This window comes from Lithobates pipiens, unplaced genomic scaffold (assembly GCF_037356315.1).
Source record: "Lithobates pipiens isolate NorthernLeopardFrog02 unplaced genomic scaffold, aLitPip1_a1.2 Scaffold_30, whole genome shotgun sequence".
Lineage (NCBI taxonomy): Eukaryota > Metazoa > Chordata > Amphibia > Anura > Ranidae > Lithobates > Lithobates pipiens.
The window spans coordinates 184,344,885-184,357,583 of record NW_027507791.1 but is presented as its reverse complement, the minus strand read 5'-3'; the positions used below and the strand labels follow the sequence as shown (position 1 = coordinate 184,357,583).

The 12,699-nt window shown below is 52.3% G+C and overlaps 30 non-coding genes and 23 pseudogenes across 30 annotated transcripts in view; all 53 read left to right on the top strand.

Moving 5' to 3' along the window:
- LOC143953779 (5S ribosomal RNA) overlaps positions 1-94 on the top strand; it is a 119-nt gene extending 25 nt beyond the window's left edge. The window contains exon 1 of the ribosomal RNA XR_013268830.1: positions 1-94. This exon is cut by the window's left edge and continues 25 nt beyond it. This is a non-coding gene — a ribosomal RNA (5S ribosomal RNA).
- Positions 95-203: 109 nt separating this feature from the next.
- LOC143943724 (5S ribosomal RNA) lies at positions 204-322 on the top strand (annotated as a pseudogene).
- A 110-nt stretch (positions 323-432) lies between these two features.
- On the top strand, positions 433-551 carry LOC143952562 (5S ribosomal RNA). The gene has a single exon (XR_013267727.1). It is a non-coding gene; the product is annotated as a 5S ribosomal RNA (ribosomal RNA).
- Positions 552-660: 109 nt separating this feature from the next.
- Positions 661-779, top strand: LOC143945163 (5S ribosomal RNA; annotated as a pseudogene).
- A 109-nt stretch (positions 780-888) lies between these two features.
- LOC143952589 (5S ribosomal RNA) lies at positions 889-1,007 on the top strand. Its single transcript, XR_013267751.1, has one exon. It is a non-coding gene; the product is annotated as a 5S ribosomal RNA (ribosomal RNA).
- A 109-nt stretch (positions 1,008-1,116) lies between these two features.
- LOC143952546 (5S ribosomal RNA) lies at positions 1,117-1,235 on the top strand. The gene has a single exon (XR_013267712.1). It is a non-coding gene; the product is annotated as a 5S ribosomal RNA (ribosomal RNA).
- Positions 1,236-1,345: 110 nt separating this feature from the next.
- LOC143953932 (5S ribosomal RNA) lies at positions 1,346-1,464 on the top strand. The gene has a single exon (XR_013268969.1). It is a non-coding gene; the product is annotated as a 5S ribosomal RNA (ribosomal RNA).
- Positions 1,465-1,573: 109 nt separating this feature from the next.
- LOC143954299 (5S ribosomal RNA) lies at positions 1,574-1,692 on the top strand. The gene has a single exon (XR_013269303.1). It is a non-coding gene; the product is annotated as a 5S ribosomal RNA (ribosomal RNA).
- A 109-nt stretch (positions 1,693-1,801) lies between these two features.
- Positions 1,802-1,920, top strand: LOC143951771 (5S ribosomal RNA). Its single transcript, XR_013267011.1, has one exon. It is a non-coding gene; the product is annotated as a 5S ribosomal RNA (ribosomal RNA).
- A 109-nt stretch (positions 1,921-2,029) lies between these two features.
- Positions 2,030-2,148, top strand: LOC143951069 (5S ribosomal RNA). Its single transcript, XR_013266375.1, has one exon. It is a non-coding gene; the product is annotated as a 5S ribosomal RNA (ribosomal RNA).
- Positions 2,149-2,257: 109 nt separating this feature from the next.
- LOC143952937 (5S ribosomal RNA) lies at positions 2,258-2,376 on the top strand. The gene has a single exon (XR_013268066.1). It is a non-coding gene; the product is annotated as a 5S ribosomal RNA (ribosomal RNA).
- Positions 2,377-2,485: 109 nt separating this feature from the next.
- Positions 2,486-2,604, top strand: LOC143945698 (5S ribosomal RNA). Its single transcript, XR_013265143.1, has one exon. It is a non-coding gene; the product is annotated as a 5S ribosomal RNA (ribosomal RNA).
- Positions 2,605-2,713: 109 nt separating this feature from the next.
- LOC143953005 (5S ribosomal RNA) lies at positions 2,714-2,832 on the top strand. The gene has a single exon (XR_013268127.1). It is a non-coding gene; the product is annotated as a 5S ribosomal RNA (ribosomal RNA).
- Positions 2,833-2,941: 109 nt separating this feature from the next.
- Positions 2,942-3,060, top strand: LOC143951640 (5S ribosomal RNA). The gene has a single exon (XR_013266893.1). It is a non-coding gene; the product is annotated as a 5S ribosomal RNA (ribosomal RNA).
- A 109-nt stretch (positions 3,061-3,169) lies between these two features.
- LOC143948852 (5S ribosomal RNA) lies at positions 3,170-3,288 on the top strand. Its single transcript, XR_013265433.1, has one exon. It is a non-coding gene; the product is annotated as a 5S ribosomal RNA (ribosomal RNA).
- A 109-nt stretch (positions 3,289-3,397) lies between these two features.
- On the top strand, positions 3,398-3,516 carry LOC143944692 (5S ribosomal RNA; annotated as a pseudogene).
- A 109-nt stretch (positions 3,517-3,625) lies between these two features.
- Positions 3,626-3,744, top strand: LOC143943605 (5S ribosomal RNA; annotated as a pseudogene).
- A 109-nt stretch (positions 3,745-3,853) lies between these two features.
- Positions 3,854-3,972, top strand: LOC143954511 (5S ribosomal RNA). Its single transcript, XR_013269496.1, has one exon. It is a non-coding gene; the product is annotated as a 5S ribosomal RNA (ribosomal RNA).
- Positions 3,973-4,081: 109 nt separating this feature from the next.
- LOC143943604 (5S ribosomal RNA) lies at positions 4,082-4,200 on the top strand (annotated as a pseudogene).
- A 109-nt stretch (positions 4,201-4,309) lies between these two features.
- On the top strand, positions 4,310-4,428 carry LOC143945197 (5S ribosomal RNA; annotated as a pseudogene).
- A 109-nt stretch (positions 4,429-4,537) lies between these two features.
- LOC143952925 (5S ribosomal RNA) lies at positions 4,538-4,656 on the top strand. The gene has a single exon (XR_013268055.1). It is a non-coding gene; the product is annotated as a 5S ribosomal RNA (ribosomal RNA).
- Positions 4,657-4,766: 110 nt separating this feature from the next.
- LOC143945339 (5S ribosomal RNA) lies at positions 4,767-4,885 on the top strand (annotated as a pseudogene).
- Positions 4,886-4,995: 110 nt separating this feature from the next.
- Positions 4,996-5,114, top strand: LOC143954519 (5S ribosomal RNA). Its single transcript, XR_013269503.1, has one exon. It is a non-coding gene; the product is annotated as a 5S ribosomal RNA (ribosomal RNA).
- A 108-nt stretch (positions 5,115-5,222) lies between these two features.
- On the top strand, positions 5,223-5,342 carry LOC143944705 (5S ribosomal RNA; annotated as a pseudogene).
- A 109-nt stretch (positions 5,343-5,451) lies between these two features.
- LOC143953307 (5S ribosomal RNA) lies at positions 5,452-5,570 on the top strand. Its single transcript, XR_013268401.1, has one exon. It is a non-coding gene; the product is annotated as a 5S ribosomal RNA (ribosomal RNA).
- Positions 5,571-5,679: 109 nt separating this feature from the next.
- On the top strand, positions 5,680-5,798 carry LOC143944873 (5S ribosomal RNA; annotated as a pseudogene).
- A 109-nt stretch (positions 5,799-5,907) lies between these two features.
- On the top strand, positions 5,908-6,025 carry LOC143945940 (5S ribosomal RNA; annotated as a pseudogene).
- Positions 6,026-6,134: 109 nt separating this feature from the next.
- On the top strand, positions 6,135-6,253 carry LOC143953263 (5S ribosomal RNA). Its single transcript, XR_013268361.1, has one exon. It is a non-coding gene; the product is annotated as a 5S ribosomal RNA (ribosomal RNA).
- A 109-nt stretch (positions 6,254-6,362) lies between these two features.
- LOC143953590 (5S ribosomal RNA) lies at positions 6,363-6,481 on the top strand. The gene has a single exon (XR_013268658.1). It is a non-coding gene; the product is annotated as a 5S ribosomal RNA (ribosomal RNA).
- A 109-nt stretch (positions 6,482-6,590) lies between these two features.
- LOC143946440 (5S ribosomal RNA) lies at positions 6,591-6,709 on the top strand (annotated as a pseudogene).
- A 109-nt stretch (positions 6,710-6,818) lies between these two features.
- Positions 6,819-6,937, top strand: LOC143944125 (5S ribosomal RNA; annotated as a pseudogene).
- A 109-nt stretch (positions 6,938-7,046) lies between these two features.
- Positions 7,047-7,164, top strand: LOC143946754 (5S ribosomal RNA; annotated as a pseudogene).
- Positions 7,165-7,273: 109 nt separating this feature from the next.
- Positions 7,274-7,392, top strand: LOC143951686 (5S ribosomal RNA). Its single transcript, XR_013266935.1, has one exon. It is a non-coding gene; the product is annotated as a 5S ribosomal RNA (ribosomal RNA).
- A 109-nt stretch (positions 7,393-7,501) lies between these two features.
- Positions 7,502-7,620, top strand: LOC143944982 (5S ribosomal RNA; annotated as a pseudogene).
- A 120-nt stretch (positions 7,621-7,740) lies between these two features.
- Positions 7,741-7,859, top strand: LOC143953404 (5S ribosomal RNA). Its single transcript, XR_013268490.1, has one exon. It is a non-coding gene; the product is annotated as a 5S ribosomal RNA (ribosomal RNA).
- A 109-nt stretch (positions 7,860-7,968) lies between these two features.
- On the top strand, positions 7,969-8,087 carry LOC143944184 (5S ribosomal RNA; annotated as a pseudogene).
- A 109-nt stretch (positions 8,088-8,196) lies between these two features.
- LOC143949798 (5S ribosomal RNA) lies at positions 8,197-8,315 on the top strand. Its single transcript, XR_013265521.1, has one exon. It is a non-coding gene; the product is annotated as a 5S ribosomal RNA (ribosomal RNA).
- Positions 8,316-8,424: 109 nt separating this feature from the next.
- Positions 8,425-8,543, top strand: LOC143953016 (5S ribosomal RNA). Its single transcript, XR_013268137.1, has one exon. It is a non-coding gene; the product is annotated as a 5S ribosomal RNA (ribosomal RNA).
- A 109-nt stretch (positions 8,544-8,652) lies between these two features.
- Positions 8,653-8,772, top strand: LOC143947789 (5S ribosomal RNA; annotated as a pseudogene).
- A 109-nt stretch (positions 8,773-8,881) lies between these two features.
- Positions 8,882-9,000, top strand: LOC143954037 (5S ribosomal RNA). Its single transcript, XR_013269064.1, has one exon. It is a non-coding gene; the product is annotated as a 5S ribosomal RNA (ribosomal RNA).
- A 109-nt stretch (positions 9,001-9,109) lies between these two features.
- Positions 9,110-9,228, top strand: LOC143953797 (5S ribosomal RNA). Its single transcript, XR_013268846.1, has one exon. It is a non-coding gene; the product is annotated as a 5S ribosomal RNA (ribosomal RNA).
- Positions 9,229-9,337: 109 nt separating this feature from the next.
- LOC143945543 (5S ribosomal RNA) lies at positions 9,338-9,456 on the top strand (annotated as a pseudogene).
- A 109-nt stretch (positions 9,457-9,565) lies between these two features.
- LOC143945426 (5S ribosomal RNA) lies at positions 9,566-9,684 on the top strand (annotated as a pseudogene).
- A 109-nt stretch (positions 9,685-9,793) lies between these two features.
- LOC143943692 (5S ribosomal RNA) lies at positions 9,794-9,912 on the top strand (annotated as a pseudogene).
- A 109-nt stretch (positions 9,913-10,021) lies between these two features.
- Positions 10,022-10,140, top strand: LOC143946379 (5S ribosomal RNA; annotated as a pseudogene).
- Positions 10,141-10,249: 109 nt separating this feature from the next.
- On the top strand, positions 10,250-10,368 carry LOC143950265 (5S ribosomal RNA). The gene has a single exon (XR_013265684.1). It is a non-coding gene; the product is annotated as a 5S ribosomal RNA (ribosomal RNA).
- Positions 10,369-10,477: 109 nt separating this feature from the next.
- LOC143954641 (5S ribosomal RNA) lies at positions 10,478-10,596 on the top strand. Its single transcript, XR_013269613.1, has one exon. It is a non-coding gene; the product is annotated as a 5S ribosomal RNA (ribosomal RNA).
- Positions 10,597-10,705: 109 nt separating this feature from the next.
- On the top strand, positions 10,706-10,824 carry LOC143944356 (5S ribosomal RNA; annotated as a pseudogene).
- A 109-nt stretch (positions 10,825-10,933) lies between these two features.
- LOC143950712 (5S ribosomal RNA) lies at positions 10,934-11,052 on the top strand. The gene has a single exon (XR_013266054.1). It is a non-coding gene; the product is annotated as a 5S ribosomal RNA (ribosomal RNA).
- Positions 11,053-11,378: 326 nt separating this feature from the next.
- Positions 11,379-11,497, top strand: LOC143944185 (5S ribosomal RNA; annotated as a pseudogene).
- Positions 11,498-11,606: 109 nt separating this feature from the next.
- On the top strand, positions 11,607-11,725 carry LOC143954500 (5S ribosomal RNA). Its single transcript, XR_013269486.1, has one exon. It is a non-coding gene; the product is annotated as a 5S ribosomal RNA (ribosomal RNA).
- A 109-nt stretch (positions 11,726-11,834) lies between these two features.
- Positions 11,835-11,963, top strand: LOC143948254 (5S ribosomal RNA; annotated as a pseudogene).
- Positions 11,964-12,072: 109 nt separating this feature from the next.
- Positions 12,073-12,191, top strand: LOC143951505 (5S ribosomal RNA). Its single transcript, XR_013266771.1, has one exon. It is a non-coding gene; the product is annotated as a 5S ribosomal RNA (ribosomal RNA).
- The last annotated feature ends 508 nt before the right edge of the window (positions 12,192-12,699 follow it).

The following is a 12,699-nucleotide window of genomic DNA, read 5'->3' as shown; positions in this document are numbered from 1 at the left end:
CACTCGATCTCGTCTGATCTCGGATGCTATGCAGGGTCGGGCCTGGTTAGTACCTGGATGGGAGACCGCCTCGGAATACCAGGTGCCGTAGGCTTTTTTCATTGATGTTGTTGGCTTTGGCGACCTGCTGTATTTTTCCTCTCGATTGCCCGAGGTGACCACCTTGGTTTTTGTCAAGACAGTTGTAAGTAGGGTGCAAGGTCGCCTATGGCCACATCACCCTGAATGCACTCGATCTCGTCTGATCTCGGATGCTAAGCAGCGTCAAGCCTGGTTAGTACCTGGATGGGAGACCGCCTGGGAATACCAGGTGCCGTATGCTTTTTTCCATTATGTTGTTGGCTTTGGCGACCTGCTGTATTTTTCCTCTCGATTGCCCGAGGTGACCACCTTGGCTTTTGTCAAAGAGAGTTGTAAGTAGGGTGCAAGGTCGCCTACGGCCACATCACCCTGAATTCGCTCGATCTCGTCTGATCTCGGATGTTAAGCAGGGTCGGGCCTAGTTAGTACCTGGGTGGGAGACCGCCTGGGAATACCAGGTGCCGTAGGCTTTTTTCCATTATGTTGTTGGCTTTGGCGACCTGCTGCATTTTCCCTCTCGATTGCCCGAGGTGACCACCTTGGCTTTTGTCAAGAGAGTTGTAAGTAGGGTGCAAGCTCACCTACGGCCACATCACCCTGAATTTGCTTGATCTCGTCTGATCTCGGATGTTAAGCAGTGTCGGGCCTGGTTAGTACCTGGATGGGAGACCGCCTGGGAATACCAGGTGCCGTAGGCTTTTTTCCATTATGTTGTTGGCTTTGGCGACCTGCTGTATTTTTCCTCTCGATTGCCCGAGGTGACCACCTTGGCTTTTGTCAAGAGAGTTGTAAGTAGGGTGCAAGATCGCCTACGGCCACATCACCCTGAATGCGCTTGATTTCGTCTGATCTCGGATGCTAAGCAGGGTCGGGCCTGGTTAGTACCTGGATGGGAGACCGCTTGGGAATACCAGGTGCCGTAGGCTTTTTTCCATTATGTTGTTGGCTTTGGCGACCTGCTGTATTTTTCCTCTCTATTGCCCGAGGTGACCACCTTGGCTTTTGTCAAGAGAGTTGTAAGTAGGGTACAAGATCGCCTATGGCCACATCACCCTGAATGCGCTTGATCTCGTCTGATCTCGGATGCTAAGCAGGGTTGGGCCTGGTTAGTACCTGGATGGGAGACCGAATGGGAATACCAGGTGCCGTAGGCTTTTTTCCATCATGTTGTTGGCTTTGGCGACCTGCTGTATGTTTTCCTCTCGATTGCCCGAGGTGACCACCTTGGCTTTTGTCAAGAGAGTTGTAAGTAGGGTGCAAGATCGCCTACAGCCACATCACCCTGAATGCGCTCGATCTCGTCTGATCTCAGATGCTAAGTAGGGTCGGGCCTGGTTAGTACCTGGATGGGAGACCGCCTGGGAATACCAGGTGCTGTAGGCTTTTTTCCATTATGTTGTTGGCTTTGGCGACCTGCTGTATTTTTCCTCTCGATTGCCCGAGGTGACCACCTTGGCTTTTGTCAAGAGAGTTGTAAGCAGGGTGCCAGATCGCTTACGGCCACATCACACTGAATGTGCTCGATCTCATCTGATCTCGGATGCTAAGCAGGGTCGGGCTTGGTTAGTACCTGGATGGGAGACCGCCTGGGAATACCAGGTGCCGTAGGCTTTTTTCCATTATGTTGTTGGCTTTGGCGACCTGCTGTATTTTTCCTCTCGATTCCCCGAGGGGACCACCTCGGCTTTTGTCAAGAGAGTTGTAAGTAGGGTGCAAGATCGCCTACGGCCACATCACCCTGAATGCGCTCGATCTCATCTGATCTCGGATGCTAAGCAGGGTCGGGCCTGGTTAGTACCTGGATGGGAGACCGCCTGGGAAAACAAGGTGCCGTAGGCTTTTTTCCATTATGTTGTTGGCTTTGGCGACCTGCCGTATTTTTCCTCTCGATTGCCCGAGGTGACCACCTTGGCTTTTGTCAAGAGAGTTGTAAGTAGGGTGCAAGATCGCCTACGGCCACATCACCCTGAATGCGCTCGATCTCGTCTGATCTCGGATGCTAAGCAGGGTCGGGCCTGGTTAGTACCTGGATGGGAGACCGCCTGCGAATACCAGGTGCCGTAGGCTTTTTTCCATTATGTTGTTGGCTTTGGCGACCTGCTGTATTTTTCCTCTCGTTTGCCCGAGGTGACCACCTTGGCTTTTGTCAAGAGAGTTGTAAGTAGGGTGCAAGATCGCCTACGGCCACATCACCCTGAATGCGCTCGATCTCGTCTGATCTCGGATGCTAAGCAGGGTCGGGCCTGGTTAGTACCTGGATGGGAGACCGCCTGGGAATACCAGGTGCCGTAGGCTTTTTTCCATTATGTTGTTGGCTTTGGCGACCTGCTGTATTTTTCTTCTCGATTGCCCGAGGTGAGCACCTTGGCTTTTGTCAAGAGAGTTGTAAGTAGGGTGTAAGATCGCCTACGGCCACATCACCCTGAATGCGCTTGATCTCATCTGATCTCGGATGCTAAGCAGGGTCGGGCCTGGTTAGTACCTGGATGGGAGACCGCCTGGGAATACCAGGTGCCGTAGGCTTTTTTCCATTATGTTGTTGGCTTTGGCGACCTGCTGTATTTTTCCTCTCGGTTGCCCGAGGTGACCACCTTGGCTTTTGTCAAGATAGTTGTAAGTAGGGTGCAAGATCACCTACGGCCACATCACCCTGAATGCGCTCGATCTCATCTGATCTCGGATGCTAAGCAGGGTCAGGCCTGGTTAGTACCTGGATGGGAGACCGCTTGGGAATACCAGGTGCCGTAGGCTTTTTTCCATTATGTTGTTGGCTTTGGCGACCTGCTGTATTTTTCCTCTCTATTGCCCGAGGTGACCACCTTGGCTTTTGTCAAGAGATTTGTAAGTAGGGTGCAAGATCGCCTATGGCCACATCACCCTGAATGCGCTTGATCTCGTCTGATCTCAGATGCTAAGCAGGGTCGCGCCTGGTTAGTACCTGGATGGGAGACCGCCTGGGAATACCAGGTGCCGTAGGCTTTTTTCCATTATGTTGTTGGCTTTGGCGACCTGCTGTATTTTTCCTCTCGTTTGCCCGAGGTGACCACCTTGGCTTTTGTCAAGAGAGTTGTAAGTAGGGTGCAAGATCGCCTACGGCCACATCACCCTGAATGCGCTCGATCTCGTCTGATCTCGGATGCTAAGCAGGGTTGGGCCTGGTTAGTACCTGGATGGGAGACCGAATGGGAATACCAGGTGCCGTAGGCTTTTTTCCATCATGTTGTTGGCTTTGGCGATCTGCTGTATTTTTCCTCTCGATTGCCCGAGGTGACCATCTTGGCTTTTGTCAAGAGAGTTGTAAGTAGGGTGCAAGATCGCCTACGGCCACATCACCCTGAATGCGCTCGATCTCGTCTGATCTTGGATGCTAAGTAGGGTCGGGCCTGGTTAGTACCTAGATGGGAGACCGCCTGGGAATACCAGATGCCGTAGGCTTTTTTCATTTATGTTGTTGGCTTTGGCGACCTGCTGTATTTTTCCTCTCGATTGCCCGAGGTGACCACCTTGGCTTTTGTCAAGAGAGTTGTAAGTAGGGTGCAAGATCGCCTACGGCCACATCACCCTGAATGCGCTCGATCTCATCTGATCTCGGATGCTAAGCAGGGTCGGGCCTTGTTAGTACCTGGATGGGAGAGCGCCTGGGAATACCAGGTGCCGTAGGCTTTTTTCCATTATGTTGTTGGCTTTGGCGACCTGCTGTATTTTTCCTCTCGATTGCCCGAGGTGACCACCTTGGCTTTTGTCAAGAGAGTTGTAAGCAGGGTGCAAGATCGCTTACGGCCACATCACACTGAATGCGCTCGATCTCATCTGATCTCGGATGCTAAGCAGGGTTGGGCCCGGTTAGTACCTGGATGGGAGACCGCCTGGGAATACCAGATGCCGTAGGCTTTTTTCATTTATGTTGTTGGCTTTGGCGACCTGCTGTATTTTTCCTCTCGATTGCCCGAGGTGACCACCTTGGCTTTTGTCAAGAGAGTTGTAAGTAGGGTGCAAGATCGCCTACGGCCACATCACCCTGAATGCGCTCGATCTCATCTGATCTCGGATGCTAAGCAGGGTCGGGCCTTGTTAGTACCTGGATGGGAGAGCGCCTGGGAATACCAGGTGCCGTAGGCTTTTTTCCATTATGTTGTTGGCTTTGGCGACCTGCTGTATTTTTCCTCTCGATTGCCCGAGGTGACCACCTTGGCTTTTGTCAAGAGAGTTGTAAGTAGGGTGCAAGATCGCCTACGGCCACATCACTCTGGATGCGCTTGATCTCGGCTGATCTCAGATGCTAAGCAGGGTCGGGCCTGGTTAGTACCTGGATGGGAGACTGCCTGGGAATACCAGGTGCCGTATGCTTTTTTCCATTATGTTGTTGGCTTTGGCGACCTGCTGTATTTTTCCTCTCGATTGCCCGAGGTGACCACCTTGGCTTTTGTCAAGTGAGTTGTAAGTAGGGTGCAAGATCGCCTACGGCCACATCACCCTGAATGCGCTCGATCTCGTCTGATCTCGGATGCTAAGCAGGGTCGGGCCTGGTTAGTACCTGGATGGGAGACCGCCTGGGAATACCAGGTGCCGTAGGCTTTTTTTCCATTATGTTGTTGGCTTTGGCGACCTGCTGTATTTTTCCTCTCGATTGCCCGAGGTGACCACCTTGGCTTTTGTCAAGAGAGTTGTAAGTAGGGCGGCGGATCCCCTACGGCCACATCACCCTGAATGCGCTCCATCTTGTCTGATCTCGGATGCTAAGCAGGGTCGAGCCTGGTTAGTACCTGGATGGGAGACCGCCTGGGAATACCAGGTGCCGTAGGCTTTTTTTCCATTATGTTGTTGGCTTTGGCGACCTGCTGTATTTTTCCTCTCGATAGCCCGAGGTGACCACCTTGGCTTTTGTCAAGAGAGTTGTAAGTAGGGCGCAAGATCGCCTACGGCCACATCACCCTGATTGCGCTCGATCTCGTCTGATCTTGGATGCCAAGCAGGGTCGGGCCTGGTTAGTACCTGGATGGGAAACCGCCTGGGAATACCAGGTGCCGTAGGCTTTTTTCCATTATGTTGTTGGCTTTGGCGACCTGCTGTATTTTTCCTCTCGATTGCCGAGGTGACCACCTTGGCTTTTGTCAAGAGAGTTGTAAGTAGGGTGCAAGATCGCCTACGGCCACATCACCCTGAATGCGCTCGATCTCGTCTGATCTCGGAATGCCAAGCAGGGTCGGGCCTGGTTAGTACCTGGATTGGAGACCGCCTGGGAATACCAGGTGCCGTAGGCTTTTTTCCATTATGTTGTTGGCTTTGGCGACCTGCTGTATTTTTCCTCTCGATTGCCCGAGGTGACCACCTTGGCTTTTGTCAAGAGAGTTGTAAGTAGGGTGCAAGATCGCCTACGGCCACATCACCCTGAATGCGCTCGATCTCGTCTGATCTTGGATGCTAAGCAGGGTCGGGCCTGGTTAGTACCTGGATGGGAGACCGCCTGGGAATACCAGGTGCCATAGGCTTTTTTCCATTATGTTGTTGGCTTTGGCGACCTGCTGTATTTTTCCTCTCGATTGCCCGAGGTGACCACCTTGGCTTTTGTCAAGAGAGTTGTAAGTAGGGTGCAAGATCGTCTACGGCCACATCACCCTGAATGCGCTTGATCTCGTCTGATCTCGGATGCTAAGCAGAGTCGGTCCTGGTAAGTACCTGGATGGGAGACCACCTGGGAATACCAGGTGCCGTAGGCTTTTTTCCATTATGTTGTTGGCTTTGGCGACCTGCTGTATTTTTCCTCTCGATTGCCCGAGGTGACCACCTTGGCTTTTGTCAAGAGAGTTGTGAGTAGGGGGCAAGATCGCCTACGGCCACATCACCCTGATACGCTCGATCTCGTCTGATCTCGGATGCTAAGCAGGGTCGGGCCTGGTTAGTACCTGGATGGTAGACCGCCTGGGAATACCAGATGCCGTAGGCTTTTTTCCATTATGTTGTTGGCTTTGGCGACCTGCTGTATGTTTCCTCTCGATTGCCCCAGCTGACCACCTTGGCTTTTGTCAAGAGAGTTGTAAGTAGGGTGCAAGATCGCCTACGGCCACATCACCCTGAATGCGCTCGATCTCGTCTGATCTCGGATGCTAAGCAGGGTCGAGCCTGGTTAGTACCTGGATGGGAGACCGCCTGGGAATACCAGGTGCCGTAGGCTTTTTTCCATTATGTTGTTGGCTTTGGCGACCTGCTGTATTTTTCCTCTCGATAGCCCGAGGTGACCACCTTGGCTTTTGTCAAGAGAGTTGTAAGTAGGGCGCAAGATCGCCTACGGCCACATCACCCTGAATGAGCTCGATCTCGTCTGATCTTGGATGCTAAGCAGGGTCGGGCCTGGTTAGTACCTGGATGGGAGACCGCCTGGGAATACCAGGTGCCGTAGGCTTTTTTCCATTATGTTGTTGGCTTTGGCGACCTGCTGTATTTTTCCTCTCGATAGCCCGAGGTGACCACCTTGGCTTTTGTCAAGAGAGTTGTAAGTAGGGCGCAAGATCGCCTACGGCCACATCACCCTGATTGCGCTCGATCTCGTCTGATCTTGGATGCTAAGCAGGGTCGGGCCTGGTTAGTACCTGAATGAGAGACCGCTTGGGAATACCAGGTGCCATAGGCTTTTTTCCATTATGTTGTTGGCTTTGGCGACCTGCTGTATTTTTCCTCTCGATTGCCCGAGGTGACCACCTTGGCTTTTGTCAAGAGAGTTGTAAGTAGGGTGCAAGATCGCCTACGGCCACATCACCCTGAATGCGCTTGATCTCGTCTGATCTCGGATGCTAAGCAGAGTCGGTCCTGGTAAGTACCTGGATGGGAGACCACCTGGGAATACCAGGTGCCGTAGGCTTTTTTCCATTATGTTGTTGGCTTTGGCGACCTGCTGTATTTTTCCTCTCGATTGCCCGAGGTGACCACCTTGGCTTTTGTCAAGAGAGTTGTGAGTAGGGGGCAAGATTGCCTACGGCCACATCACCCTGATACGCTCGATCTCGTCTGATCTCGGATGCTAAGCAGGGTCGGGCCTGGTTAGTACCTGGATGGTAGACCGCCTGGGAATACCAGATGCCGTAGGTTTTTTTCCATTATGTTGTTGGCTTTGGCGACCTGCTGTGTTTTTCCTCTCGATTGCCCGAGGTGACCACCTTGGCTTTTGTCAAGAGAGTTGTAAGTAGGGTGCAAGATAGCCTACGGCCACATCACCCTGAATGCGCTCGATCTCGTCTGATCTCGGATGCTAAGCAAGGTCGGGCCTGGTTAGTACCTAGATGGGAGACCGCCTGGGAATACCAGGTGCCGTAGGCTTTGTTCCATTATGTTGTTGGCTTTGGCGACCTGCTGTATTTTTCCTCTCGTTTGCCCGAGCTGACCACCTTGGCTTTTGTCAAGAGAGTTGTAAGTAGGGTACAAGATCGCCTATGGCCACATCACCCTGAATGCGCTCGATCTCGTCCGATCTCAGATGCTAAGCAGGGTCGGGCCTGGTTAGTATCTGGATGGGAGACCGCCTGGGAATACCAGGTGCCGAAGGCTTTTTTCCATTATGTTGTTGGCTTTGGCGACCTGCTGTATTTTTCCTCTCGATTGCCCGAGGTGACCACCTTGGCTTTTGTCAAGAGAGTTGTAAGTAGGTTGTAAGTAGGTTGCAAGATCGCCTACGGCCACATCACCCTGAATGCGCTCGATCTCGTCTGATCTCGGATGCTAAGCAGGGTCGCGCCTGGTTAGTACCTGGATGGGAGACCGCCTGGGAATACCAGGTGCAGTAGGCTTTTTTCCATTATGTTGTTGGCTTTGGCGACCTGCTGTATTTTTCCTCTCGATTGCCCGAGGTGACCACCTTGGCTTTTGTCAAGAGAGTTGTAAGTAGGGTGCAAGATCGCCTACAGCCACATCACCCTGAATGCGCTCGATCTCGTCTGATCTCAGATGCCAAGCAGGGTCGGGCCTGGTTAGTACCTGGATGGGAGACCGCCTGGGAATACCAGGTGCCGTAGGCTTTTTTCCATTATGTTGTTGGCTTTGGCGACCTGCTGTATTTTTCTTCTCGCTTGCCCGAGGTGACCACCGCGGCTTTTGTCAAGAGAGTTGTAAGTAGGGTGCAAGATCGCCTACGGCAACATCACCCTGAATGCGCTCGATCTCGTCTGATCTCGGATGCTAAGCAGGGTCGGGCCTGGTTAGTACCTGGATGGGAGACCGCCTGGGAATACCAGGTGCCGTAGGCTTTTTTCCATTATGTTGTTGGCTTTGGCGACCTGCTGTACTTTTCCTCTCGATTGCCCGAGGTGACCACCTTGGCTTTTGTCAAGAGAGTTGTAAGTAGGGTGCAAGGTCGCCTATGGCCACATCACCCTGAATGCGCTCAATCTCGTCTGATCTCGGATGCTAAGCAGGGTCGGGCCTGGTTAGTACCTGGATGGGAGACCGCCTGGGAATACCAGGTGCCGTAGGCTTTTTTCCATTATGTTGTTTGCTTTGGCGACCTGCTGTATTTTTCCTCTCGATTGCCCGAGGTGACCACCTTGGCTTTTGTCAAGAGCGTTGTAAGTAGGGTGCAAGATTGCCTACGGCCACATCACCCTGAATGCGCTCGATCTCGTCTGATCTCGGATGCTAAGCAGGGTCGCCCCTGGTTAGTACCCTGGATGGGAGAGCGCCTGGGAATACCAGGTGCCGTAGGCTTTTTTCCATTATGTTGTTGGCTTTGGCGACCTGCTGTATTTTTCCTCTCGATTGCCCGAGGTGACCACCTTGGCTTTTGTCAAGAGAGTTGTAAGTAGGGTGCAAGATCGCCTACGGCCACATCACCCTGGATGCGCTTGATCTCGGCTGATCTCAGATGCTAAGCAGGGTCGGGCCTGGTTAGTACCTGGATGGGAGACCGCCTGGGAATACCAGGTGCCGTATGCTTTTTTCCATTATGTTGTTGGCTTTGGCGACCTGCTGTATTTTTCCTCTCGATTGCCCGAGGTGACCACCTTGGCTTTTGTCAAGAGAGTTGTAAGTAGGGCGGAGGATCCCCTACGGCCACATCACCCTGAATGCGCTCGATCTTGTCTGATCTCGGATGCTAAGCAGGGTCGGGCCTGGTTAGTACCTGGATGGGAGACCGCCTGGGAATACCAGGTGCCGTAGGCTTTTTTCCATTATGTTGTTGGCTTTGGCGACCTGCTGTATTTTTCCTCTCGATTGCCCGAGGTGACCACCTTGGCTTTTGTCAAGAGAGTTGTAAGTATGGGTCCAGATTGCCTACGGCCACATCACCCTGAATGCGCTCAATCTTGTCTGATCCTGGATGCTAAGTAGGGTCGGGCCTGGTTAGTACCTGGATGGGAGACCGCCTGGGAATACCAGGTGCCGTAGGCTTTTTTCCATTATGTTGTTGGCTTTGGCGACCTGCTGTATTTTTCCTCTCCATTGCCCGAGGTGACCACCTTGGCTTTTGTCAAGAGAGTTGTAAGTAGGGTGCAAAATCACCTACGGCCACATCACCCTGACTGCGCTCGATCTCGTCTGATCATGGATGCTAAGCAGGGTCGGGCCTGGTTAGTACCTGGATGGGAGACCGCCTGGGAATACCAGGTGCCGTAGGCTTTTTTCCATTATGTTGTTGGCTTTGGCGACCTGCTGTATTTTTCCTCTCGATTGCCCGAGGTGACCACCTTGGCTTTTGTCAAGAGAGTTGTAAGTAGGGTGCAGGGTCGCCTACGGCCACATCACCCTGAATGCGCTCGATCTCGTCTGATCTCGGATACTAAGCGGGGTCGGGCCTGGTTAGTACCTGGATGGGAGACCACCTGGGAATACCAGATGCCGTAGGCTTTTTTCCATTATGTTGTTGGCTTTGGCGACCTTCTGTATTTTTCCTCTCGATTGCCCGAGGTGACCACCTTGGCTTTTGTCAAGAGAGTTGTAAGTAGGGTGCAAGATCGCCTACAGCCACATCACCCTGAATGCGCTCGATCTCGTCTGGTCTCGGATGCTAAGAAGGGTCAGGCCTGGTTAGTACCTGGATGGGAGACCGCCTGGGAATACCAGGTGCCGTAGGCTTTGTTCCATTATGTTGTTGGCTTTGACGACCTGCTGTATTTTTCCTCTCTATTGCCCGAGGTGACCACCTTGGCTTTTGTCAAGAGAGTTGTAAGTAGGGTGCAAGATTGCCTACGGCCACATCACCCTGAATGCGCTTGATCTCGTCTGATCTCGGATGCTAAGCAGGGTCGGGCCTGGTTAGTACCTGGATGGGAGACCGCCTGGGAATACCAGGTGCCGTAGGCTTTTTTCCATTATGTTGTTGGCTTTGGCGACCAGCTGTATTTTTCCTCTCGATTGCCCGAGGTGACCACCTTGGCTTTTGTCAAGAGAGTTGTAAGTAGGGTGCAGGATCGCCTACGGCCACATCACCCTGAATGCGCTCGATCTCGTCTGATCTCGGATGCTAAGCGGGGTGGAGCCTGGTTAGTACCTGGATGGGAGACCACCTGGGAATACCAGGTGCCGTAGGCTTTTTTCCATTATGTTGTTGGCTTTGGCGACCTTCTGTATTTTTCCTCTCGATTGCCCGAGGTGACCACCTTGGCTTTTGTCAAGAGAGTTGTAAGTAGGGTGCAAGATCGCCTACAGCCACATCACCCTGAATGCGCTCGATCTCGTCTGGTCTCGGATGCTAAGAAGGGTCGGGCCTGGTTAGTACCTGGATGGGAGACCGCCTGGGAATACCAGGTGCCGTAGGCTTTTTTCCATTATGTTGTTGGCTTTGACGACCTGCTGTATTTTTCCTCTCTATTGCCCGAGGTGACCACCTTGGCTTTTGTCAAGAGAGTTGTAAGTAGGGTGGAAGATTGCCTACGGCCACATCACCCTGAATGCGCTTGATCTCGTCTGATCTCGGATGCTAAGCAGGGTCGGGCCTGGTTAGTACCTGGATGGGAGACCGCCTGGGAATACCAGGTGCTGTAGGCTTTTTTCCATCCTGTTGTTGGCTTTGGCGACTTGCTGTATTTTTCCTCTCGATTGCCCGAGGTGACCACCTTGGCTTTTGTTAAGAGAGTTGTAAGTAGGGTGCAAGATCGCCTATGGCCACATCACCCTGAATGCGCTCGATCTTGTCTGATCTCGGATGCTATGCAGGGTCGGGCCTGGATGGGAGACCGCCTGGGAATACCAGGTGCCGTAGGCTTTTTTCCATTATGTTGTTGGCTTTGGCGACCTGCTGTATTTTTCCTCTCGATTGCCCGAGGTGACCACCTTGGCTTTTGTCAAGAGAGTTGTAAGTAGGGTGCAAGATCGCCTACAGCCACATCACCCTGAATGCGCTCGGTCTCGTCTGATCTCGGATGCTAAGTGGGGTCGGGCCTGGTTAGTACCTGGATGGGAGACCGCCTGGGAATACCAGGTGCCGTAGGCTTTTTTCCATTATGTTGTTGGCTTTGGCGACCTGCTGTATTTTTCCTCTCGATTGCCCGAGGTGACCACCTTGGCTTTTGTCAAGAGAGTTGCAAGTAGGGTGCAGGATTGCCTACGGCCACATCACCCTGAATGCGCTCGATCTCATCTGATCTCGGATGCCAAGCAGGGTCAGGCCTGGTTAGTACCTGGATGGGAGACCACCTGGGAATACCAGGTGCCATAGGCTTTTTTCCATTATGTTGTTGGCTTTGGCGACCTGCTGTATTTTTCCTCTCGATTGCCCGAGGTGACCACCTTGGCTTTTGTCAAGAGAGTTATAAGTAGGGTGCAAGATCGCCTACAGCCACATCACCCTGAATGCGCTCGATCTCGTCTGATCTCGTCTGATCTCGAATGCTAAGCAGGGTCGGGCCTGGTTAGTACCTGGATCGGAGACCGCCTAGGAATACCAGGTGCCGTAGGCTTTTTTCCATTAATTTGTAGGCTTTGGCGACCTGCTGTATTTTTCCTCTCGATTGCCCGAGGTGACCACCTTGGCTTTTGTCAAGAGAGTTGTAAGTAGGGTGCAAGATTGCCTACAGCCACATCACCCTGAATGCGCTCGATCTCGTCTGATCTCGGATGCTAAGCAGGGTCGGGCCTGGTTAGTACCTGGATGGGAGACCGCCTGGGAATACCAGGTGCCGTAGGCTTTTATCCATTATGTTGTTGGCTTTGGTGACCTGCTGTATTTTTCCTCTCGATTGCCCAAGGTGACCACCTTGGCTTTTGTCAAGAGAGTTGTAAGTAGGGTGCAAGATCGCCTATGGCCACATCACCCTGAATGCGCTCGATCTCGTTTGATCTTGGATGCTAAGCAGGGTCGGGCCTGGATAGGAGACCGCCTGGGAATACCAGGTGCCGTAGGCTTTTTTCCATTATGTTGTTGGCTTTGGCGACCTGCTGAATTTTTCCTCTCGATTGCCCGAGGTGACCATGAGATTGGGGTGGAGATTCACCTTCCAGCAGGACAACGACCGTAAACATACAGTCAGAGCTACAATGGAATGGTTTAGATCAAAGCATATTCATGTGTTAGAATGGCTCAGTTAAAGTCCAAGCCTAAATTTAATTGAGAATCTGTGGCAAGACCTGAAAATCTCTGTTCATAGACAATCTCCATCCAATCTGACAGAGCTTGAACTATTTTGCAAAGAAAAA